General features: G+C 39.9%; 1 pseudogene; it reads right to left on the bottom strand.

The window, feature by feature from the left end:
• Positions 1 to 2754: 2754 nt before the first annotated feature.
• On the bottom strand, positions 2755 to 27377 carry LOC118650403 (annotated as a pseudogene).
• Between the last annotated feature and the right edge of the window lie 378 nt (positions 27378 to 27755).

The following is a 27755-nucleotide window of genomic DNA, read 5'->3' as shown; positions in this document are numbered from 1 at the left end:
AGTAGTAAAAATGTTAAGAAATAAAATCAGCAGAAAATGGTCAGTTAAGCTCACATTATAATTATGTAATAGTGAAGAAAATTATGCAAATTAAACTTAGCCAAATAAAGAGACCCCATACATAATTTAGTAAATTACACATTTAGCAAAGGATCAGCAGGAAAATAGCAGGACTTTTGGTCCTATTTATCACTTAAAATATAAGTACATGCTAAGAGACTCTTATTTTCTTGCAAGAATGCTAGATGCTAGAGAAACAACAATTTTTAAAATGGGCTTTATTTGATCTCTCTGAACCTGGCTATCCCAATGTCTTATCTTACAAATGCCACTTCTTTCTCAGTGCCCTATTTTCTCAGTATTTATCTCCCTGAACATCATGATGGTCATATCTTGGGTAAGGAAACACTTTTATAACACCCATCATTTTAAGACTTGTTTTTTCTCCTCTGATAAAAATATTTTCTCCTTTACTAACTTGTACCCCTTCTCTATATTTTCTTTAAGGAAAACATGTCTCCCATTTGTAAAACACTCCTGCAATAAATGAATAATACATGGATCTGGATGTAGAATCTCTAATGAAACCACACTTCCGCTAATCACGCTGGGCTCTGACAGAGACTACCTAAGTTCCCATTAGCATAGGCTGGTTCCCTAAGTCTGTAGATACTGGACAACCGTCAATTTGTTTACTTTCCAACCTGTTCACTCATTATCTAGTTCTCTTCTAAAAGTAGACCCAGTCCTTCAGAGTAAAGATAAGAGCAGGGTGGTCCTTCTGAGTCAAAGGTTACTTAGATTACTCTGAACTCCATATTGTGTATTGAGAGAGAGAGCACATCCATGTCTTCCCACCTTTGCATTTCTAAAATAATGTATAAGAACATGGTCCCCAATGCAAGATTACACAGACTAAAGCCTTCCCATGCAGAGAAGCAAGAGGGCCAGACTTGGAAGATCTCCCTGGACCCACAGGTTCTAGTCAACCCATTTACAAACATAAGTCATGTTCCTCCTCTATAGGATAGCATCTTTTTATGTGGAAAACTCTTCTCAACCTTTTCTTTATTCTTCCTCTAAAGGTAGCGCTAACTAAGTCATATATAGACTTGCTCAAATGACAGTTCTCTTTTATGTGCATGAAGATTTTCTCATTGTAATTTCAATACCACCAAGGGAGGTTCCTCTTACCAAGAAATGGAATATGGCAGCCATGGCCCAGGCTTTTAGACAGGAATAACACTAGTATCTAAGTAATCCATACCTTGGTAGTTAAAACAGTTCAAACTACTCCATGACTGATCTCTCCCCACCCTTGTTTTTCTCTGCCTGGTTTATCTACAATGTTTTGTCCAAAAAAAGTTCCTTTAAATTGTCTGTTCCCATTAGGCAAACATGGTGCCTTTCCATCTTCCTATTGCCTTCCTATTTCTCATTTACATATAATACTCTTTAAGCAACAATTTTATATCATACTCTATTTCTATATTACACTTAATTTAAGTTGGACTTTGTATCTTAAACAGGTAAAAACCAAATTTGTCTTTTATAATCAAATATCTTATTTATTATTAATATTTATCCAGTGGTTCAAAAGAACATATTCAAATTGAATAAAAAAATATTAAGTTGAATAAAACAAATTCAGTCAGCTAGATATAGAGCTCTGGATCACATTCACTTTGTGTTTATGTCTGTCTATAATTGTGATATACATTTTTTAAATAATGGCTTTAATCATCATTTTAACTACACAGTAGAAGGAAGTGTGCTTTAATTAAATATACATTACTAGAGGCCCAGTGTACGGATTTGTGTACCAGTGAGGTCCCTCGGCCTGGCCTGCACCCTCAGGGGATGTTGCACTGTGGGTTTTGGGCCAATTCCCACAGGGAATTCCCAGGCCAAGGGATCCCACTGGTGCATGAATCCATGTACCGGGCGAGTTTTGGCCAGATTCCTGCAGGCCAGGCTGGACTTCCAGTATGCATATAAGTTCTTTGGTTAATCTCTTCCTGCCCTATACCCCTACTCCCTTCCCTCTGAGATTCATCAGTCTGTTTCATGTTTCCATGCCTGTGTGTTGAACATTGGCCCCCTGGTGGTCAGTGTGCATCATAGCTACCAGTCAAATGGTAGAATGGTCAGTTAGGCTTTTATATATAGAGATACCAGTGATTCTGGTCAGGTTGAAAGTTACTCCTAATGTTGACAGCTATAGAAACCAGTTTGTACATGACAAGACAATGAGAGAAATAAGCATTCCCTTTGAAACAAATTTATAAAATAATAAAAAAATGTTCATAGTGGCTTGTTTCAACAATATGAATTTTAGGACAATAACATGTATAGATTGAGCACCCTAGGGCTCTCTTTATATCCTAAAGAAAATGAGCATTTACATTATTCATGGGTTGTACTGAATTTTCAAAAAGGTCAATTGTACAATTATCCCTTGGATAGGATAAACTGTCCTGGGGTATACAGCTTTAACACTATCATTAAAGTTGTTTGAAAAGGGAAAACTTATTCTTTTTTTTTCTTCCTTTAGAGCAAAGTCTCTCATTATAATGAGCAAATGCCATTCATTACCTCAAAAATGGAAGGGAGGACCCAACAAGCACTATTTGAGCAAGCTGACCAATACACATTACAGTTTTCAAAATGAAGTTTATATTTGTGTGTCACAAATCCCAATGGGGCAGTGTCAAAATGACATGGATTTCTTTATTTGCTTTGCAATTATACCCCTTATGGGTTTCCTGGCATTTGGCTTTTTTTTTTCTTTGTAGGTTTTAAAATCTGAAAAAAAGCATATTAGTGTTTTGCCCTCACTCATCATGGCACCTGTATTACCAAATTCTCCACAATAACTGGATGCATAAAACAGAGTGACCAACTGCCTCTTTGCAAAAAATTAGTATCCACCTTCAATCATCGGATGCGATCTCTCTATACAATTCAAATCATCCTTATGGAGAAATTCTGCAACCATTTCTGCATCAAATGTGAAGGACACTCCTCCGTCATTTTCATCCCAGCCTAAGACATCTTTATTGGTGTCAGACCACAAAGAATACCTTGATCGGGCCCATCAATTGTTCGCATAATTCTCTGAATCTGCTCCATAAATTGACGATCTGGTGATAAACCTCTGGGACAGCAAAATATTTTCTCATCCACAATGGCTGCTATCAGTAAAAACGTTAAAGCAGTCTGTGAAAGTTTTCCATGGTTTAATGTGATATCTTCTTTCGCATTCATCTTACAATCCATAAATCCTATTGATGCTGGCACAGTCATGGTTTCCTCGGAGAAGGAAAAATCCTCAGGATGTTTGATTCTGTTAGCCAGTAAGAGGCAGATAGCCTCCAGGGACTGCTTCTCCCTGTCCACATAGTCCCCAAGAAACAGTCGTTGTTTTCTGATGGGAAATCACTGTACCCAAAAAGTCGAAGCAAATCATTGCATTGCCCATGAGTATCACCACATATTTTGAGTGGTGCTTCGAGTTCTAGTAGGGCAGGCTGACTGAGAAAGATCTCTCTGGATTTTAAGCACAGTCCATGATGTCATTCTCCTGTAGCCACACATTCTTATCAGTCTTGGACCCTCTCACTTGCAGCAGGTGTTGGGTGATGCTGTTGATGTTGAGCTTATCTATATCGGCTCTTGTCTGTCTGCAGCGGTGCTGCTAGAGGCTGTGCCCAGGACACAGAACTCCTTACACAGGAGCACAGAGACCCTGGTGGCAGTGTCTGTGGTCTCCTCTCCCCACAACCATCCCATTCTTGCTTCCTCCTTCTCTCCACTGGAACCACCTAATTGTGATTTATTGCCTGCGATTGGAAGTCATCCTCTCGGGGATACCAACTGCCCTGACATTCTCAGTACCTCTAGTCCAGTGATGGCGAACCTTTGGAGCTCGGCGTGTCAGCATTTTGAAAAACCCTAACTTAACTTTGGTGCCGTGTCACACATAGAAATTTTTTGATATTTGCAACCATAGTAAAACAAAGGCTTATATTTTTGATATTTATTTTATATATTTAAATGCCATTTAACAAAGAAAAATCAACCAAAAAAATGAGTTTACTTGTCACCTCTGACACGCATGCCATAGATTCGTCATCACTGCTAGTCTCCTCTGTGAAGGCAAATTCCCATATTCCTACTGTAGTTAAGCACAACATTTCATGTGAACTTAGAGGAAATTTTCATTTCACTGAACCTCAAACTGATTTGGAGACCACCATTAAAAAGCCACAGAATTAACTGTGGCTTTCATAGCTATTGAGATGGTGAAAAGGACAGTGTCTTTTCTAGAAAATGCTGTAGCTGGATGTACTTGTGGGACTATGTCACTATAATCAAGCAAGTAGAACTAAAGCTAAACACTTCAAAACATGAATTAAGATTCAAAAACTATATAAAAAACCCACAGTTTTTTTCCACTGGGAATGGATTTCATAAAATGTTATTATTAAACCTTTCAAAAATTAATATTTTAAAAAAATGAAATTTCAATATATACACTCTATAATCACACCGAGCATCTTCACTTAGCTTGTAAAGTTCAAACCAGTTTTTTAAACAATCCTAAATAATAACGGACAGTGAAGGTAAATATATTATATTTATATTTTTTTAAAATATTTTATTTTATAATATTAGGGTGGACTTGAGTTTTATTTTCAGATTAAATGCTAAAGATAAAATAGAGAATAATAAAATACATAACCCAGTTGACACATTTTAATTCAATTTTTTATGTTTTCTTAGTGCTTCTTACAATGTAGCCAAATATGATTTTAAATTTATTAACAAGTAAATAAATATATCTAGAAATGTTGTTTACTTCTAATATGATAGCCTACATTATTTTCTGCTAGTCAAAATAAAAAAAAATGCCAATGGGTATTTTTCTCTGGTAGTTACGGAAAAATATTCTCTTTAGCATTAAAAGTATTTAGAGATTTTTTAAAAATCATAACACTTAAGGAATATAAAATAATGAAATCATACCCAGATGAAGAAATTAAGTCTTGTTACCCAGTTATAAATTGCTAAATTTCTACATAACTATTGTGTAATTTGTTTAAGTACCTGGAAAGTAGAAAACTAAATTACAAGGAAAAAATTATATTATAAGAATTATGAACATCACCTTTAAACTATTTTTCATACGCCCAACAAAATTTAAATATGTAAATTCTATTGAAATGTGTATTTTCTGAAGAAATTAATCGTGCTGCTACCAGATTTCTCTATACTCTGGAGAGACCCAGGAGTCTATGCCTTCTGCCACACAGTGAGAAGCAATGATCTATGTTCATAAATTTTTTATGAAATAATATTTTATTTTTTGAAATCTGTTTGCTACTACACCATTCATGTGGTAGTGTATGGCTTTGTATTCAAGAGCTGGTTTCATTTTCTACAAAGCCAGACAGGAATAAAGTTAAGAAATTTAGTTAAATGTTGTCTAGTATTGAGTTGCTGTTAAATCTTCCTGACTTGCAGTTTTGTCTTGAGAGGATCTTGTTTTGAGCAGAGTCTTCTATGGTTCCTAAGAAGTCTATTTTCCCTTAGTGTCCAAGAGAAGGAAGCCTGCCTTTGATTTCTTTGGTCCTTAAAGACCTTCCAACTGAAGAGAGGAATTTCTATTTATACTCTTTTTGTGTTCTCTGTGAAACATGTTGTGACATTGAAATGTGTTTTTTTTTCTTAATATAACATAGTTTGTGCCAATGAAGCTAAACTAGCCACTACTGTCTGTGCAAAGTCTTGTAGTTATTTTGTTCCTGAATGCAGTTCTTGTTCTTGGTTACTTAGTCGACTGTTCTTAAAACAAACCCAAGGTGGAAGGGATTTCTTACAACCCCATAACTATTTCTCTCTAAAAATCAGATTTTTCAGAACTTAACATTGCATTGAGAATACATGTTTATCAAAGACAAATTCACCAATGTCAGATAAAAGAACTAATGAGTTAATAATAATGAGCAAATGTGCCACTGTTACTACTTATCTTTATTTACTCATAGCTGTCTAGTCTTCATCCACAATTGTAACAAGGATCATGTTATTAAACAAAAGAAGAGTATAGAAGTGATGCCTAACCTACCTCCCAAACAAAATCAAAAGAAAATTTTAAAAAATTTGATCTTGCCTGTCAGGTGTGATTAAGTGGTTGATATCAACCTATGAACCTGTAGGCCACAGTTTGATTCCTGGTCAGGGCACATTCCCTTGGGGAGCAGGCTTGGTCCCCAGTAGGAGGCACCTGGTCAATGATTCTCTCACATCTTTGATGTTTCTGACTCTCTCCCTATCCATTCCTCTAGGAAATCAATAAAAATATATTTTAACAAATTTTATCTTTACTTTCCAGCAGCAAGAAATGAATGAACAAATGAATGAATGAATAAATGAATGAATGAATGAATTAAAGAGGATACATAAGCTAGTGGGTTACATTCTGAAGAAGTCTGCTTATTGCATTAATTTAGTTGTATTCTGTCTCTCAAATGTTTCACTAACTATACGGCCAAGCTGAGTTAATTGCCTATTTTTCCTCATATGTTCATAAATTGGAAAAGTCCGGTAATATTAATTGAAATAAAGAGGACAACGAGAAAAGAATATTTAGTCTTTTAAAATTTACTATTGTTTTATTCTTTATTTCCAAAAATAATATTGTTTGAAAATTATTGCCAATCTATGATTAATTACACAGGTTTATGCCTTTCATTACAGAGCCTCAAAAATACAAAAATAGCTCAAAGTAGAAATAAAAGGTCCCAACAATATAAAGATTTGATATTAAGGAAAAAGTTGACATAGGCAGTAGTAAGAATAGAAAGAGAAGAGAAGAGAAGAGAAGAGAAGAGAAGAGAAGAGAAGAGAAGAGAAGAGAAGAGAAGAGAAGAGGAGGGGAGGGGAGGGGAGAGGAGAGGAGAGGAAAGAGAAAAGAAAAGGGAAAAAAGAAAAGGAAAAAAAGAAAAGAAAAGAAAAGAAAAAAAGAAAAGAAAAGAGAAGCGAAGCGAAAAGGAAAGGAAAGGAAAGGAAAGGAAAAGAAAAGAAAAGAAAAGAAAAGAAAAGAAAAGAAAAGAAAAGAAAAGAAAAGAAAAGAAAAGAAAAGAAAAGAAAAAAAGAAAAGAAAAGAAAAGAAAAGCACATTGAGAAATCTGGACCATGTCCTTCACACTTCAATATTCATGCTTTAGGATATATGATCACCTATAGCATTAATAGAAAAGGTTAATTATGGCGAAAAATCAAGTCTATGTCTTTATCTGAGATTGTGGTGGAGGTTGTGTGAGAGGAGAATTATCGAATTTTCTTAACAGAATAATTCATAATCAGTTGTCATAAGTTATGGTCTAAGAAAACAAAATCTAGTGTTAACAAGTAATAAGAAAGCCATTTCTGGGTTTTATTTACTATGCATCCTTACTTTTTAGAAAGAGTTTGGTGTTTGAAGATTCCAAGTAGGAAATGAAATAAATTTTGTTACAGCGGATTGAAAAGACAAAAGGTGTAGATACTGGAGTATCCCAGGAGGACCTCAGAAAGGAACTAATTACTTTGTAATCTTCCAGATCAAGGGTGATGTGAGATCACATCAGATGTGTCAGCCTCTCTAAAAAGCCACTTTGCATTCTCTCTTTCATCCTCATCCTAATGCTGTAGAACCACCTGATTTTGCTTCTTAGGCACATTTCTAGAGGTTTAGATTTAATGAAAGATATTTGCTCTTGATGGGCTGTATCTTAGAAGTGATATGTGTGCAAAGAAGATTTAGTCTTTGGATACTTACCTGTGATTTCTAGGTCAGAGATTTTAAGATAGGGTAGAATAAAGAATTTCCTGGGCAGATAACAGAGGAAAAAGTATTATAGAACCTATATGTATGTACTAAAACCTATCATAAAGCAATGCCGTGATTTTGTGTGGTACTTTTAACAAATGAAGCAATAATTTACTTACATAACTGTATATACTGTGTAGTGGGTTTTTAAAATAATTTATACCATATGAAGAAGACTCCTAAAATTGGAAAAGCAACATTGATTGAAATGACTCGACATGTGAGAAATGTAGAAATTTAAGTTCACGTGCTGTGATAAGCAAGTTTTATCTCTGTTATATCTGAGATTTTGGAGAAACAATTGAGAAAAAAAATAAATGGCAGCTTTCATTTAAATAGTAAATTATCTCGTTACAAACACATCATCACCAATGAGAAGTTTTCTATTTCCAGATATTTTTTGTAAGGTACAATGGATGTGTGTGCACAATTTTTTATTTTGAAATGTGAGGAAAAAAAGGTTCATTTATGATTGTCAAGTCCTCTTTCAGTGGCCTTTCTTACATTTCCTCTTCCATTTAGCTTTTGTAGTTTGGGGCAAACAAATAAAAATAAAAAGGCTAGAATGTTGCAAGTGGGCAGAAGGCTTTAAATTTTTCCTTTGGTTCTTACAACCTATTTAAACTCTGTGAGCCATGGACTCTTCATCTGTTCATACAAAGATACATAGAATGTGTTAATGTGGGTTAGCTCTGATAAATGGACTCACACACACACAGAGCACAAGGTCAGTGATGCTTACTTAATTACATTAGGTATGTATAATCTCTGAGCCCACTACTAATATATGTATACTTACCAAACCATTTTTAGATGCTTATAGATATTAAAAAATGTTTTCAACAAACATGATATATAAAAGCAATTATATTTAGTGGAAACTATATCTGTGTATTGAAAGCTAAACATGAGTATACATTTTTAAATATCATTACCAGGAGTCTGTTTGATTATCTCAGTTTAATTTTAATGTGGGGAATGTTCCTGAGAAATGGATTTTGAAACACAGTGTGTTGGTTTGAGTAAATTCTGCTTGCCCAGTATTACATAGACTGGCACTGGCATTAGGTATTTTCACCATCCCTTTGACATTACTGTTCCCAAAGTGAAACTAGGTACTCCACCAGGTTTCTCTTCCAGAGATATGAAAGAAGAAAAAAAAGATGTGTTTTTTTGGTTTGTTTTGCTTTGTTTTTACTTATAAATAAACTTAACCAAGGAGGTAAAAGACTAGTACTTGGAAACTACAGGACATTGAAATAAAAGATAAAGGAAAATATAAACAAGTGGAAGAATATACCGCATTCATGGACTGGTAGAATTAACATCATTAAAATGTCCATATTACTCAAAGCAATCTATAGATTCAATGAAACCCCTATTAAAATACCAATGGTTTTGAAATGTTTTGTTTTATATATCCTATCTAATAAAAGAGAAACATGGTAATTGGCGTACGACCGCTACCCTTCCCATTGGCTAATCAGGGCGATATGCAAATTAACTGCCAGCCAAGATGGTGGCTGGCAGCCAGGCAGCTTGAAACTAACATCAGGCTTGCTTGCTTCAGTGACGGAGGACTACAACGTTCCCCACCTGCCGCTGCAGGCCTCTGAGCTGCAACTCTAAGCAACTATGTAACAAATATAGAAGCTAAACAAAACCCCAGAAACCAGCTTTAGTCCGCCGGGCTTCAGCCAGCAGGATCGCAACATTGTAAGCAAAGGCCAGAAACCTACTTTCAGCAGCAGAGGCCTAAGAGCTGGAGCCAAGCCTCAAAGCTAAAGCTGGCCCAGAATAAAAAAAAAAAAAAAAAAAGAAAACAAGGAGCGTTTGGGAGCTTCAGTCACCCTCAGCCTGAAAATAGCCCTCAGCCCCTCACCCAGGCTGGCCAGGCACCCCAGTGGGGACCCCCACCCTGATCCAGGACACCCTTCAGGGCAAACCAGCCGGCAACCACCCGTGCACCAGGCCTCTACCCTATATAGTAAAAGGGTAATATGCCTCCCAGCACCGGGATCAGCGGAGCCGGGAGGCCTCCTGGCACCGGGATCAGCATGACAGGGGGCAGCGCCCAAACCTCCTGATCGCCCTGCGGCTCTGTATGTGACAGGGGTCGAGACCACAACCTCCCTATCCACCCTGCTCTGTTCGTGACAGGGGAAGGCGCCCCAACCCCCTGATTAGCCCTGCTCTGTGACTGATGGGGGGAGCTCTCCAACCCCCTGATCGCCCTGCAGCTCTGTGTGTGACAGGGTACGGCGCCCCAACCACCGCCCCCCACGGGCCCTGCTCTGTGTGTGATGGGATAGAGCCATAACCTCCCCATCGGCCCTGCCCTGAGTGTGAGAGTGGCGGTGCCCCAACCCCCTGATCGGCCCTGCTCTGTGGGTGATAGAGGGCAGCGCCCCAACCCCCTGATGGGCCCTGCTCTGTGCATGACAGGGTACAGAGCCCCAACCCTCCTGATGGGCCCTGCTCTGTGAGTGACAGGGGGCAGTGCCCCAACCCCCTGATTGGCCCTGCTCTGTGCATGACAGGGGGTGGCGCCGCAACCTCCCCATTGACCCTGCCTTGAGTGTGACAGGGGACGGTGCCCAACCCCCCAATCGGCCCTACTCTGAGCATGACTGAGGGTGGCATCACAACCTCCCGATCGCCCTGCTCTGTGCATGACAGGGGACGATACCCCAACACCCTAATCGGCCCTGCTCTGAGCCCGACCAGGGGCTGCACCTAGGGATTGGGCCTGCCCTCTGTCACCCGGGAGCAGGCCTAAGCTAGCAGATCATTATCTCCCAAGGGGTCCCAGACTGTGAGAGGGCACAGGCCGGGCTGAGGGACCCCCCTCCCCCTTGAATGCACAAATTTTTGTGTACCGGGCCTCTAGTTTTTAAATAAAAGTCTATAGTTTTGTGACAAAGTAAGGTAAAATGCCAAATTATACCTATTCTTGATGTCATAAATTTCTAAAATAGCTAATTTTGAAGCAGTTTAAATTTTGAGTTTTATTCTTAATAAGCAATTAGAAAAATATTGGATATTATATTTATATTATATATTCCCTTTGAAAATGAACATTTCCTGAAGTTTCACAAGATAATTATCAGTCATTTATTAAAAATTTCCTCAAATGAGGATTTATTTAAAATTTTAGATGCTTAGGTAACTGAATATATTTCCAATTAGAATTATTTTAAAAATAGATGCCACTAAATAATTTAGTAATTTTAATTTATTCACATGAATTAATTTTCATCATGAATCTTTCAGATTAGAAATAAAATTATTATACTTTATAAAAATGTCCTATATGCTCATGCCTGAAAGCAATTATTGGATGACTTTTTGTCTTTTATTAACACTAGCACATTAATGAGACTCAAGAAATAATTAATATAAATCTAAATATACTCTGTTTATATTCAATTTTTACTTTTTTCTCAAATCAGTACATTAATCAATACAAGTAAATAACATTAATTACTATACATAAGAGAAAAGATATATAGTAGATCTGTACATATCCTATCTAATAATAGACAAAGATTGATATTAATCATACCTCCCCTATGCCTCCCATTGGCTAATCAGTGAGATATGCAAATTAACCGCTAACAAAGATGGCGGCTAATTTGCATACTGCAGGCAAATCCCACTGCGCTGCCCAAGGCCAGATCCTGGCTGCCATGTCTTGGGTGGGGTGGGCGGGGTGAGCAGGGTGAGCGGCAGCATGATTGGAGCTGTTGTCAGCCCCAGTGTGGACTCTGGACCTGCCGTGTCTTGGACGGGGTGGCCAGGGTGAGCAGGGCGAGTGGCAGCATTATCTGAGCTGCTGTCTGCCCCAGTGGGAGATCCTGGTCTTCCCAGTCCTGGGTGGGGAAGGCAGGGCGAATGGCAGCGTGATCCGTGAGAGGGCACAGGTTGGGCTGAGGGACCCCCCTTCCCTGCCAGTGCACAAATTTTTGTGCCTGGGCCTTCTAGTAGTATATATTAATATATACAATAAAATTCAGAGATGTATGCATATATTATATATATATTTAATACTAGAGGCCCAGTGCATGGATTTGTGCACATTGAAAGGAAATTGCTGAGAATCAAGATCAACAGTGATTAATATAAATGCGAGAAGTCCAGTCAAAAGGCTGAACTGGGCTCTTTTGATATCCCAGGGTGAATATTTGCATTTTATTACCTACTGCTGACTCAATGGCCTAAAGCAAACTCCCCCAACCCGATAATCTTACTGTTTACTAAACATTACCATTGACAGGTCTGTTTGCATTCCTAAAAGGCAATTGTGTATTCTAGTAAGTAAAAGCAGACAGGAACGGAGACTCAGTGGAACTTTGCTGCTACAGCTAAGCTTTCCCTGGCTTCCCCCATAATTCCAAATTTATATTTCTTGTCTTATGTTTTAATTTGCAAGTCAGCTCTTTTTCCAAGCCTTTGAACCTGAAAGCCACACTGGCCGTGGCTTTTCACAGGAAATTAATTAGAAGGTGGCCGGTGGGGCGGGACTGGGTGAGACAGGCAGGACACACCTCGGAGCCAACCTCCCGTAGTCCCTCCTCAACTGGTCGTACCTGGGGTAGCGCCAGGGATCAAAGGGCATCTGCAGAGTAAGCGGGGTCCCTCTGGCAGGTGGGGTCCCTCAGCCTGGCCTGCAGGGATCGGGCCGGAAACTGGTAGTCTGACATTCCCCAAGGAGTCCTGGAGTGCAAGATGGCATTCTGCAAAGTTGCTGTCACTCGGCAGTTCCTGCATTAAGTGTTTGCCCCTTGGTGGTCAGTGTGCATCATATCTACTGGCCGATTGGCCAGTTGGCAATTGGCTGCTTGGATGGTTGCTTATCCTTTTATATATATAGATTATGCATGAAAGTTAGGTATATGTTGCATGTACATACATGAAAGCATTCAGCCATTTTTACTTCCTACCCACAACATTGCTTTTATTTATATACTAGAGGCCTAGTGAATGAAATTCATGCTGGGAGAGGGGGCATCCTTCAACCCGGCCTGGGTCCTCTCACACTCTGGGACCCCTTAGGGGATGTTGAGCCTAAACTGGCAGTCAGACACCCTTCTCACAATCCAGGATGCTGCATGCACCAGTGATCATACTTTTCATATAGGTGAAAGACATCTTGCTATTTATGGGCAGCTACATTTTTTTTCCCTGATTATAAAAAGTAGTACATAACATGATCCTTCTGAGGCAGTAGTATCATTTTCCCCATCTTATGGGTGGAAAAAATGAAGCAGAGAGAAGTTAAGTAATTGGTTTTATCACACAGTTATAAGTGTCAGAATCAGGGCTAACCACAAAATGTGCAAGCCAGAGTTCATGCATGTCATCTCTGCATCATCCTGTTTATTCAGTGTTAGAGTAGCCTTGCCAGGTGTTAATTTTTAAATCTAAGAGACTGTTCCCAATATATATATAGGGAAGGGTCCCTAGGCCTGACTGATGATCAGGGCCATCTTTGGAGTGACCTGCAGGTGGGGTGATTAAGGGGCCCCCACTGGCACTCGCCTTGGCTGGCGTTCTGAGACCGGCTAGTCCTAATCCCTGATTGCTGCCACCAGTCGCCTCCCTCTTGAGGGGACAGATGCCCAACTGTTGGGGACAGCTCCTGCATTGAGCGTCTGCCCCCTGGTAGTCAGTGAATGTCATAGCAACCGGTCATTCCACCGTTTGTTCTGCCATTCGGTCGATTTGCATATTAGGGTTTTATTATATAGGATGGCAAATAATATATCATGCTTAAGCATATTTTCTTCACAGCTTAAGATTATCATTTCCTTGGAGTTCAATAATTCCAAGTCTAATGTAATTAATATTTTATAATACTTCTCAGTTTATATTGGGGCGTTGTGTATGACGATACATTTTTCATGCACAATTCTATCTTAAATATGTTATCACACTCATTGCGGGATGTGTTGATACATTATATATTTTAACATTGTGCCTGTGTTTATTGAAAAACAACTATGTACTTCTAGGTATATTTGTCCAAATGTATATTGCATATACATAATATGCAATGATTTATGAAAGCTAACTCTAAAAATTTGGGTTTTATTATGCATATAGAAAATAAATAGCTAAATGTTATTAATATGGACTTTTCTGTGAGAAATGATAATTATGTATATTCTTAAAAATTTTTGTTTGCAGAGACTGAGAAAAAGTCATTTAACTACACTCTCAAATACTTTGTTGTTCTTTTTTGAGTACATTTGTATATCTTTAAAATAATTCAAATGACATTTTGAAAATGAAGAAGCAGATTGACTGAAGAGACCAGAATTTTATGTGCTAACATGAGACTCTTAGAGCCATTGTCTAGATTAAGGATAAAGTAATATAAGATGACAATACATTTTTGTGATTGATGGAAAGAACAGTAATCAGAGGCACACTTAAAATATTATTTTTCTTATCTCTGATGCAGAAAATGGCCTAATCTATCTAATGACAAGTTCAATTAGAGTAATCTGTTTTACCTTCAGAAGTATTCCTAAAATCAACCTCACAGAATATGTAGCAAGTATTATACCTTGGTATGAAATGACCTTGAAAAAATAATTATATTAATTAGTATTATTGTAATTAAGTAATATATATAATTTAAAACTCAGTATATACATAAAAAGTCAAGAGAAAAATGTTCAAGTTTTGTTGTAATAGATCTGACAATGTTTTTGCATTTATACAATACAAAGAACAGTTAAACGTTGACAAGAAAAAAATAACTAAATCCGGAAGATAATTGGACAAGATATATACAGAAGAATTTTACTATAAACCCAACCCAAATAGTCAACACAAACATTGAATCATATCAAGTTTGCAGATCATTATGGATACATATAATAGTGGCAATGCTATATTAATAAACTAACATGTTATAATTAACTAGTGGCCCAGTGCACAAAATTCGAGCACAGGGTGGGTGTTCCTCAGTCCGGCCTGCACCCTCTCCAAGCTGGGACCACTTGGGGTATGGCTGACTGCTGGTTTAGGCCCGATCCCATAGGGCCTAAACCAGCAGTCAGACATCCGTCTTGCAATCCAGGACTGCTGGCTCCTAACTGCTCACCTGCCTGCAGCCTGATTGCCCCTAACTTGTTCCCCTGCTGGCTTGATCACCCCTAATCGCCTCTGCCTCAGCCCCTGGCCTAAGCTGCAGTCTGGCTTCCCTCTGCGAGAGGTGACCTGACAGATTAGGGGAAGGCGCCACCCCCATTACTCTGCTGCTGCTGCCACTGCTGGCCTGAACCTTGGCCCTTCGCAGCCTCTGCAGCTCCCTGAGCCTCGACCCTTGCAGCCGCTGCGGCTTTGTCCAGAAGGACGTCCAGAAGGTTATCAGGAAGATGTCCACTCTAATTAGCATATTACCCTTTTATTAGTATAGATAAATCCTCGCCTCTCATCTATGATTGGCCCATCTTCATGCAAATGAGGAATCCAAATCCTCACAGTTTGATTGATCCAAAAAACACTATCCTGATTAATCAGAATGTAGTTGCACTGTTTGGTCAGTAAAGATGCCAATGGGGATATAGCTGCATAGCTCTAATGGGATGGGGAATGTTTCAGTCATATTGGTTGAAATACAACTGCAGGAACTCCTTTATAAAGTCTGTCTCAGGTGGCAGCAAAACAGTGTAGGCTTCTTCCTGAATCACAGTTTGCATTTGCATGAGAGGCTCCTGTGTAGAAATGGCTCTGGGTTTTTGTTTTATTTGTTTGTTTATTTTAATTTGAGTCTAGTTAGCCACCAGGAGCCCTTCTTAGTAGGTATTTTCATTCTCAGGGTTCACAGAATGAATCAAGTGTATCCAGAAAAACTTAAATGTCTGTCAAACAAACTTTAAAATTCTCTAAAGAAAATAATAAAATACAAACATAGTATCATACTGTCTGGAATTTAATAAAAAATTCCTAGGCATCTGAAGTGGGGGTGGGGAGTGACAAGCATAAAATAAATCATAATATAGAAACAGAGATAGAAATGTCAATGCTTTTGGAATTAGCTGGCAAATATATTAAAATTACTATATTTTTGGAATAAAAGCTAAAAATATAATACTGTTAAAAATGAAATTTTTATGTTTAAAAATATATATTATTAGACTTTCAGTGTCTGACTCACATGTAAAGAACTTAGAAGTCACTATACCATCCTACTAACTAAAAAGCTGAACAAACTGTGAGGTCAACAACTCTTCTTAAATCTGACAAAGAAGTGAAGTCACAGGGCAAACCACTACTCAAAGAATTGAAAAACAGATAGATAGATGGAAAGAGTCATAATTTATTGGAGCAGAAACCCATGAATGGAACCATCTACCAGTGCCAGTGTCAGAAAAAGAATTTTAAATTGCTGTATGCTCAGTGTGGACAAGTCTGACAGTTAAAAACACTAGGAGGACCCATTCATAAAAGGGCTTCCACAAATTTCTGAGTTTTACCTCCAGGAACTGGAGTAAAAACTTTTATCAGGTCTTTACAGTAAATATTAGAGATAAAAAACAAAACAAAAAACAAACAAACACACCTCTCATGCTTCTAGCAGGTGGAGGGGGAAAATAATCATTTTTAAATAAACCAGAGCATTCTGTTCCCCTTAACAAAACATCCCTCAAGAAAAACTATTACACCAGAGCCTAACCTGCTGGGTTTAAGCAGAGACTCTTATCTGGGGGGAGGGAAATAACCAGCTTCAGCCTGTGGAGCCATTATGTCCCACTAAGGGAGGAGGAGACTGAGAAGCTCTGGTGAGTTTAGTCTAGAACAGTGGTTCTCAACCTTCCTAATGCCACAAGCCTTAAATACAGTTCCTCATGTTGTAGTGACCTCCAACCATAAAATTATTTTCGTTGCTACTTCATAACTGTAATTTTGCTACTGTTATGAATCGTAATGTAAATATCTGATATGCAGGATGTATTTTCATTGTTACAAATTGAACATAATTAAAGCATAGTGATTAATCACAAAAACAATATGTAATTATATATGTGTTTTCCGAAGGTCTTAGGCGACCCCTGTGAAAGGGTCGTTTGACCCCCAAAGGGGTCAAGACCCACAGGTTGAGAACCGCTGTTCTAGAAGCACAGGCCCAAAAAAACACACACCAAACCTGAGACCTAATCATAACACCATACACTACTTCACTTCCCCTCACTCCTTACCACCACATTAAAATGGACTATTTGCTGCGGTTCCTCCTACCCAGTACAGCACGTCCATCTTTTAACAACATAATTAGGACACTACATAATTAGGCCAAGGAAGTTTTATGGCTTTAGTTATTTTAAATTGACTTCCCCCAGAGATAAAAAGTTTGGTCTTTCAAGGTAAGCTAAGAGCCTCCCACAACCTTCCAAGAGGCTCAGCTCAACTTGCTTGCTACAGACTGGGTGTAGGCAGTGCACCCTCATTCATAGCTCTTTACCAGGAAGCTGCGACATAATTGAGAACTTATTTATTGAAACCAAATACAATAAAACTGAACCTGCTTTAAATAGTTTCGGAATTCAGTCATCATCATCGTCAGAAATAACTAACTGAGCACTCGAGAGAATTTGCTTGGAGAGAATTATGCAGACACGTGATGCTTACCCTTTGGAAGCTTAGACTAGTTTGGTTATATATGAAAGGGACACACAGGTAAAAATAAGATATTGAGAAAGATGTAGATGGATTTCAAGATAATACATACCTATCTACATACTTTTATACATATGCATATACATTTATGCATGATATATACTTATGTATTAGAAGTATGTATAATACAAGTATGTAGTAAAGAGATATTATCCTTGATTTTATTCACCACATCATATATATATATATATATATATATATATATATATATATATATAGAGAGAGAGAGAGAGAGAGAGAGAGAGAGAGAGAGAGAGAGAGAGGAAGGAAGGAGAAATAGTTGGGAGGGAGTTAGAAAGGGAGACGCTCACCCCAAGTCATATAGGTATGTATGTATATATATTTGTGAATTGACTTTAGAGGTGAATAATGGGTCAATTTTTATAATAGAGAAGAAATTGGAGGCTTCTTTTCTGGGTACCAATGCCGCCATAGTTCCAACTTCCTAAAGAACATCTGTGCTTGGGTGTTTTATGATAACATTGATTTCAACAGATCTGAAGACAGACTCTTCCTCTTTTAATTAGATCTCTTTCCTAAAAGTAATCCAATATTTCAAAGTTAGAGAGATTCTTGTGGAGGTTCATCAGCCTATGCTGCTCTTCAGTTCTCAAGTAGTTCATTCCAGCATTGACTCCAAGGCTCTGCTATTTTCTCCAAGTCAAACTGGGCCCAGAGAAGGTTCATGGAGATCTTTGCTGGGGGAAGTAGCTGGCCTGAAGACTATGGAGTTCAAGGCAACCTCAGAGCTGGTTCCAAGATATTAAAATAAAATTGAAAGCCAACTATATAGTCCAATAGACTTTCCAATACTCTGTTATTTGAGTAAAAGGAACCAAGCCTGAGGCAGTGGGGTCAATTCAGAAAATATAAAACTCAATTTATTGGGCTTGAACTGTGGGTCACAGATAGCATGCAGCTGAGTCCCTAATAGCTGGTTCCCTATACACAATTTATATAACTTTATTTAAGGGTCCAATACCTTGTTAAAAAGTTAAATGAGTTTAGTCTAACAATATCTGAGAGGGAAATAGAGTGTTCTTTCCCCCCCCTGAGGATAACCTGTCAACTTGCTTTGATAGTATTTTCACCTATTTTTTCTTCATTAATTATCCCCACATTTTTATCTTAAATCTCTTTTTCAATGATTTCCTCTCCTATTCATATAAAATTGCTCTGATTTCTTTCTTCCAATTCTGTTGCACCTGCAAGTTAGCATGGTTCCTTTCTCCTTTTCAATGCTAAACACTTTCAAATAATGATTGTACCCTTAATGGCTTTGCTTCCCTTTTTTTGTCACTTGGTACAATTTGACTTGGACCCTTACAAGTTTCCTTAAAATGACACTCCGATAAAGTTACCATGGGTTTCCGGAATGCTAAATTCAATTATATTCTTAGTTATAATCCCAACTCCGCAGTATACCAACTCCTCATCCACAATGCCCCTCAACACCTGGCTTTAATAATACCACCTCTTCAGTGGTTTCTTCTCTTTTTGCCTATAAATATTGTATTCCCTAGGGTGATGTCTAATCCTTAGCCCATATTTGGAATGTTCTCATTCTGAAATAATCTTATTAAATGCCAGAGACTCAGTCTCATTCCCCTCTGTGGACAAAACTTATTTACAGTTATAGGCTTGACTTCTCCTCTAGTTCCAAGCAAATATTTTATATTCCTCTTGGATGTTCCGTAAGGATGACTATGAACACCTCAAACTCAGTATGCTCTAAATAAAATTCATATCATACTTCTCAAACCTGCTTTAGTTGCATATTCACTATTTTAGTTCAAATGTTACTACCCATTCACACAAACAAGGAATCTTAGTTAAATGTCTCATTCTTGCCACTCAATTTTATGTCCAATTAGTACTCAGGCTTTTAAGGTTCTACCTCTGCAAGAATTCTTAAATTGTTTTATTCATTGTGACTATTTTTATAGTTCCCAGTTAACTTTACTTCAAGCTGACCTCCTCATCACCAAGCTCCCCTCCAAGTCCTTCTCACAATCCATCTCAGATGCATAGTCAAGGTCATTATTACCATGCATAAATTTCATCAAAAAAATTCTCTGCTCAAAAAACTTTATGACTCCCCATTGCCTTCCTGATAAAGTTTAAATATTCTCCAAAGATTAAACCTTTGATAATTTAGTGCCTCCCACATTTTCTTGTCTTATTGACATTCCCGATCCTCATCCCTGAACCAGTCTTATAACCTATTTTCCAATTATGCCTCCATTTCTCAAGTATGCCATGTCCATAATATTTCTGGCTTTTTCTGATCTTATTTTTCAGTTTAGCGAGCCTTTATGAAACCTTGCTTAATTAGCCAGATAAAATAAATATCTTTCCCTTCTGAATACCTTTAGACCTTTCCCAAGAAGCATGTATGGACCTATCTGGCTCAGTACTGTACTCACTGCAATATACCTGTAAACCCCATTTTAGATTTTAAACTAATGAGACACAGCCTTGTTTATATTAAGGTTTTCTGCAATGCGTTTCATAGTGCTTTGTACATAGATACATTCAATAAATGTTTATCTTACTGAATTAAAGTTTTATTGTTAGTTCCTTAAAATATGTGTTCAATTTTCTATTGTTTTTTTTTGGGTGATGCTATCCCCAGTTGAGACTCTAGTCACTGATCACCTTCTTTTCTATCTTTATGGACTTTACCTTTCAATCCATCTTCTTTAAGTCTCCACTTGCATTATGTTGTTCCCCATTTCTAATCCCTAAGTGATGTCTCCAGGTCAGTTGAATTCTCATCCCCACCTTCCCCAACCCAAACTGACTTCCTACTACCTCATAAATTGCACTGGGCATGTGGTAACATTTCCCCCTAAATTCTTTATGTGCCATGCTATTTGCACCTTCTTACCTTTGCTCATCCTGTATTTCACCTAGAATATTCAACTCACAGAATGCAATGTCTAGCTCAAATTATACTTTTTCTCTGAGGCAGTTCCTCATTATCATTTTTCTATGCATGGCTATTGTATTAAAACCAGTATCTGAGGGCATCAATCAATGGTTTTCTTATTGCTATTGATTGATTAGTTTTCTTTCTGCAATTTGACTCGCTGAGGCCAAGTGCTATTATGCATATACATTTCTATCCCTGCCAGCACTTTTAACACCTTTATTTACATAATGCTTCCTGATTGATTAGGGATAGGGGCTCCATCCCCTAATCAAATGGAATTATATAACACACATAATCTTCCAGGAAATTGCAGGTAGTTAATGGCTTTTAGAAGGGCTGCCATGCTCTGGGCTGGGATGCTCAAGCCAAGGCCCAAGTGGACACGATGCAGGACCAGAGAAGCAGCCTGCAGAGCCTAACTCAATGAGATGGTTTATTGTGCCAAACTCATCTGTTGATCCCATCAACCCTAATTATAATAACCTCATTCTATTAGCTTCTTAAACCTATTTCAAGAGAGTGCATTTTACCCAGCAACCTTCACTGAGTAATAGAGTTATGTTCTTTTTACATTAGGCTCCACTCCAGCCAGTCCAGCAGAAAAACATTTTGCATTAATGTTTTCATAGAAGTGTACAGTTCTTACTTTTTAAAACTTTCTCTCTTTGTTCAATTATTTTGGGCTGCAAACACCAAAAACAGGTGTGATATTTACCTGCTGATTTTTAAGAGGGATGGGCATAACAACATAAAAGAACATTTATTTCTAGCTGTTAGGGAAGAATTAAGAAACATGATTCTGATTCTACAAAGCTTATTAGCTGAAGGTAATAGAGAAGGAAAGGTGTCAGAATGTTGTAATTGCTGCTTTTATGCTGTTATGTAGAACATTGTGTCATGGACTATTTAAAAAGAGTGGGAGATACAAGACGGTGGCAGAATAGGGGAAGCTACACTCATTACTCCTGAGACCAAACTGGTTTTACAAATACAATAAAAAGCCATCAACCTGAATAACCAACTGAAGAGTACCTGAAAGAGAAATCTTATAACCAAGGAATTACAGAAGAAGCTACATTGATTCTGGTAGGAAGTCCTGGCCTTTCTCCCACAAAATGTGTCTGAGATTCTGGAGGGATATGTCAGCTGCAAAGTTTCCCCCTGAGAAGCATAGGGTCTCAAACCCAAGCTGGGCTCCCAGGCCTAGTGCACCAGGTAACATTTGGCTGTGAAAATCAATAAGAATTCTGTCTATCAAGGGGAGGCAAGAGTCTGCTAGAGGCACAGGCACTCTAAAGGCCAATACACAAAATCTCATTAGCAGCCACTTACCCTGGGTTCTGGCAGAGAGAGGGCAGAGTTGACTAGAGTTGCATGAGGAAAGACTAGGGTTTGTGGCTCTGGGGAGAGAGCTGAAGGGACAGCTCCCAGGACCCCTGTGTTAAGCCCCTCTCCCACACTGTAGATACCATCTTTCTTGTGTAGATCACCCTCCTCTTTACAGCATCAGCCTGGGGGAATGCAATGGACCAACTTCTGGATTCCCCGCGACCCACCCTGTGAAGCTGCTACCTGCTGAGGAGTCCGCTGCCTGGATGCAGGAGAGAGGGCTTGGCAGATCAGGGGTCTCTCTGAATGAATTGTATGGCTTTGGAGTGGGAGGCCATTCACCCCACTTTACTGTGAAGCTGACTGGTGCCTCACACTCACAGGAGATCTCCTAGGACCACTCTCTAAATTCCAGGTGGTTTCACCCTCTCAACACTTGATGGCTCCACCCTGCCCAGGTCTGGGTAGAATCCAGGACAGACTGGGTCATGTGGCTCTCAGGTGGGGGCCACTCCTCCAACCATCTCCTAAACCAGATGAGCACCTCCACCCATCCCGACTTCCAGTGGACCTGCCCTGCTGAGATTGGGCTGCTGAAAGAATCTAGGAAGACTAAGTTGTGTGGCTTTAGGACAGAGGACTTTTTTCCCTCGCACGCTCAAGCAGTGCAGAGCCTTCCTTCCAATGGCTAAATGTTGGTCTTTTGGGGCCTGATAAACTCTGATGGCCTCACCCTGACAGCTATCTGAGACCCTCCCCACCCCACCAAAAAGGTATGAGAGCACCCCACAGGTGGCAGCTAGATGTGGTATATGCTGGGGCATTTAGACCCTGCACTGGCACCAAGATTGAACCTATATAGACCTATATAGAACCTATATAGAACCTGATGAACACCTCTTGCCCCTATCTGGTGACTCAGTGAGAACTTTCCTCATGCAACTCCACTACTGCCAGAGGCTCATTCAGTGACTGAGGTGAGCTGACAGCCCACAGGCAAAGAAGGCGAAGGAGATCCTAGGGGCCATGGGAGCATTGCTGACAAGCTCCAAGGCACAGTGTTTAAAAAGCCACCCTTTCTGTGCAGCTTGATTCTTCCTGCACACACCCAGGCCTGGCAGAGGAAGCCACAAACCAAGGATCATTCTGTAGCTCCAAACAGGTAGCCCAGGGCATGTCACAGGCAGCATCTGATATGCACCTGCACCAGAGTCCCGCTCAGGAGGCCCAGGATCTACTCACCCGGTGGCCAGCTTTAGACAATATATCAGAGCATGGCCCAATTCGCTTCACAGGTGGCACATCCAAAGGGAGATCTCCTCAGGCACCAGACTATGCTGAGGCGAATTGCGTTCTGTGTGGTCAGCATCTGCACAGCTCCTCGTACACCGTGGTCATGTTTGATCCTCAGAGTAAGCCAGCCTAATGCTCAAATCCACACACAGATGGGCTAAAAGTGATCAAGACTCAAGTACAACAGGAGGGCCCACATAGGCCGCAGAAGGGACATTCCTGGAGCACCCAACACAGGTCATCAAGGAGACTGTGCCATGAGCTCCCCCAGAACATGTACTACATAAGGTTACCCTGTGACTGGGAGTAGTAGCAGATCTACCCAATACATAGAAACACCAAGTGGCAGCCAAAATGTGGAGACAAAGAAACATGCCCCAAATGAAAGAACAGGAGAAATATTTAGAAAAAGAGCTGAATGATCACACAACTGCACAACTACAATCTGCGGTGTGAAGGGAAAATATGGCAGCTTTGATCTCATGTGTATCACTGAGAGAGGTGCCCTCAAGTGACAGAGCTGAATCAAAGTATAAGTCACAGATAAAAAGCTAAAGGAAGAGAAGCAGAATATCTCTGCAATGAGAGGAATAGGTTACTGCATAGGACCTTTGTGGGAATTGACAAAGACTGATAAGGCTGGATCCAAGAAAGAAAAGAAAATGTGGTGGTGCATGAGCAGAAGTAGGCAGAAACCAGAGCACACGTGGCCACAATAAAAGGACTAGGCTTCATCCTAAGAGGAGTGGGAAGCAGGAAATGACAAGGGCAAATCTTGCTATTAAAGACTAATATGGTTTCTTAGGATATACTGCCAGAAGTGGATTCACTGGGTCAAATGGGAGTTCCATTTTTAATTTTTTTGAGTAAACTCCATACCATTTATCACAGTGGCTGCAACAATCTGCATTCTTACCAACAAAGTACAAGGATTCCCTTTTCTCCACACTCTTCTCAACATTTGTCATTTGAGGAGTTATTGATGATAGCCATTCTGACAAGTGTGAGGTGATATCTGACTGTGGTTTTAATTGGTGTTTCTCTGATGATTAGTGACAACATCTTTTCATATGTCTATTGGCCACCTCTATGTCCTCTTTGGAGAATGGTTTATTCAGGTCATTTGCCTGTTTTTTAAATGGATTGTTTGTTTTATTGGTGTTGAGTTCTGTATTAATTTTGGATGCTAACCCCTTATCAGATGTATCATGGGCATATGTTCTCCCATACAGTGGGTTGTCTTTTCATTTTGTTGATGGTTACCTTTCCTGTGCAAAAACTTTTAACTTTAATTTAGTCCCATTAGTTTATTTTATGTTTTGTTCCCTTTGCCTAAGGAGACATATCAGAAAAACATATTGCTATGAGAAATATCCAAGTTCTTACTGCCTACATTTTCTTCTAGGATGTTTGTGGCTTACAGTTTATCATTTAAGTCTTTTATCCATTTTTAGTTTATTCTTGTGTGTGGTGTGAGAAAGCAGTCTAGTTTCAATTTTTTGCAGTTTTCTGTCCAAGTTATTCAACTTATTGAATAGACTGTATTTACACCACTGTATGTCTGTGCCTCGTTTGTCAAATATTAACTGATCATAAAGATGTGGGTTTATTTCTGGGCTCTCTATTTTGATTCATGCACTTATATGTCTGTTCGATGCAAGTGCCATGATTTGTGATTACTATGGCCTTGTAGTATAGTTTGACAACAGGTAGTATGATACCTCTTTACAAAGTTGCTATGAGTATTTGGTACCTTTGTAGTTCCATATACATTTCTGGAATATGTGTTCCAGTTCTGTGAAGTACATCATTGGTATCTTCATAGGAATTGTGTTGAATCTATAAATTGCTTTGGGTAGTATGGACATTTTAATGATACTAATTATTCAAATCCATGAACAGAGGATATGCTTCCATTTATATGTATCTTCTTCAACTTCTTTCTTCAATGTCTTATAATTTTTGAAGTACAGGTGCTTTCATGCTTTGTTAAGTTTATTCCAGGGTAATTTATTTATTTTGATATCATTCTAAATGGAATTATTTTCTTCTTTTCCCTTTCTGATAGTTAATTATTGGTGTATATAAATGCAACTGATTTCTGGATATTTATTATGGATCCTGCTACTTTACTAAATCCAGTTATCAGTACTAGCAGTTTTTGGTAGAATCTTTAGGGTTCTCTATATAAAGTATACAGTTTCATGCCACTCTCTCTATAAACAGTCTACATGTTGATATCACCATATGTGGTCTAACAGGTGGGATCCTTGTTGGAGACAGTTTTTCCACCTGTCTCACATGAGAGGACCCCTGAGGTCTTTATCTGGGACCCCTGCACCCACTTTAGCAGCTGCTCAGCTCCCTTCACCCCTGTGGGCCAGGATAGGTGGAGCCCATCCCCTTTCTATGGACATTAGTGTTTTATCCCTTTCCCAGGTATTTCATCAGGGCTCTGATGGGTAGTCTCCAAAACACATCTTTGAACAATTGTCAAGGATTTCTGTGCGGTACCCTCCTTGGATGAGCACTACCAGGTGAAGTGTACACCTGTGGAGCTGTGGCAGGGCCTGCACACTTTTTCCCAGAGGAGGGCCTTTCCCCTCTCCCCAGGGGATCTGCTGGGGCCTCTGCTGCCTCACTTTGTCCCCAGGGCTGGTTGCCATCAGACCAGAGCCTGCCAGTTCTATGGTGACAGTACTCTCCCCCCAGTGCTGATACTGTGTGTGTCCCCATAGGGTTAGTCAGGCAGCTCTGAGATATCCTGGAGTGTGCACTGCCTCTGGTTGGAAGTACATGTGTTTACTCTTCATCCCTTTGGAAACACGGGTTTTTGAGGGTTTTCTCCACCACAGGGATGTGAAAACTTTCTCTTGGGTTGTGAGAAATGCTTTCCAGCTGGTGGTTTCTTTCCAGATTACTGCTTTTTTTTTTTCTTTTCTTTTCTTTTCTTTTTGTTTTGGCACTGGAAGATCCAGCCACTACCTGACTGGCTTCTGGCCCCAGGGTCACATTTAGCACAGAGGTCTCACCCATGGATCATAGATCATGCACATACTTACTAAAAGGGCTTCTTCTTTCTTTTTTTCTTTCTTTTTTTTTTTTTTTACCTTTGGTCTCTATCTGGAATTTCGCTTTCAAATAACAAAAGTAAAGGGGTAGAGAGAGAAAGAAGATCAGGGGTTTCCAGGGGTAGGAGAAGTGGGGAGTGATTATTGTTGGAGCAGGGTTTCCTTTTGTGGTCATGGAACATCCTGCAGCCAGACAGAGTTGATGCTGACACAGCATCATGAATGCACTTATGATCAGGAATGGCACCATTTCAAACAATAACTTTATTATTTAAAAGGGATTATACAATGGAATGATGAAGGCCACAAACAGAAAAAAGAAAATAAAAGCAAACCTCCCCCAAAACCCCCAAGTAATAAAACGATTAAAAAACAAATCACACCATGGAGAACCTGAAAACAAAATTAAAAAAGCAAAGAAAAGGTAAACATCAAGGAATGGGGGGAAAATGAGTTTTTCCCTTGGGACACGGTGAGAGCATTCAACAAGGAGCCCTTCACTGGCTCCTCCACAGGCAGCTTCTCCTCTGAGGCAGGATCCAGCATGGGTCCCAGTGAGGGTTCTTCTTCCAGGGCTGTTGGGGTCTCAGTTCTGTCAGGGGCCAGCCCCGGCCCCACAGCTTCAGCTGCAGAGGCTGCTGGAGGTGTTACGGGCTCTGGAGGTATACAGGCCTCTAGCTCTGCCTCCAGCTCCTCAGGGTGGTAGTACGTGTGACAGAAGGAGCCGCATCTGCCCCCTGGGCTGGCGATGGAGTTGTGAGAGGAGAAAAGGTCACCCACATGCCAGTATTCCCTTGTGCCCCCCAAATACAGAACACAGCTAGAGCCCAGGACTCACCACAGGACGCCCTCCCCTCCCAAAGTCCAGCAGGTGGATGGTCTGAGGCCAGTCTTTGCTCCTGGCCAGGCTCTGGGGGTGCTCCCTGTGTGTCTGGCCACAATCCCTCCTCGTAAGCTCACATGGACCTCCCCACCCATTCCACTCCCACCACCCCACCTTCTCACCCTTGGGCTCTGCCTCCTTGGGCTCCAGGTCTTCTGGCCTGGTGCGATTAACACAGCCACAGAACTGCAGGACAGAACTGAAAATGGCCATCCGCCTGTTGGGACTGAGCGGCTTCGAGGTTGGAGGCTTGTGGGGCCTGGGCTGCTTCGGTGGAGGAGTCCTTCTCTCTGCCCCCATGGCCCTGGTTCCCCAGACCCCCAGGTGTCCACACTCACTTCAGGCCTGCTGTGGCCCTCAGGGGTGTGGCTCACTGACCCCTCCCTGCTGGGCGTTGGGCGGGGGTCATCATGGACCAGCTACTGCTCTTCCTTGACCAGCTGCTGCTGTGGAGCCAGGGCCGGCCCCAGATAGAAATGAGGCCCCACCAGCGCTGGAAGAAGAACCCTCCCTGGGACCCATGCTGGCTCCTGCCTCAGAGGAGGAGCTGCCTGTGGAGGGGCCAGCACAAGAGCTGCTTGTTAAATGCACTAATCCTGTCCCAAGGGAAAAACTCATTTCCCCCCACTCCTTGATATTTCCATTTTCTTTTCCTTTTTTATTTTGTTTTTTATGTTC

The sequence above is a fragment of the Myotis myotis genome, unplaced genomic scaffold, assembly GCF_014108235.1.
Source record: "Myotis myotis isolate mMyoMyo1 unplaced genomic scaffold, mMyoMyo1.p scaffold_m19_p_3, whole genome shotgun sequence".
Taxonomy (NCBI): domain Eukaryota; kingdom Metazoa; phylum Chordata; class Mammalia; order Chiroptera; family Vespertilionidae; genus Myotis; species Myotis myotis.
This window is presented reverse-complemented; position numbering and strand designations above follow the sequence as displayed.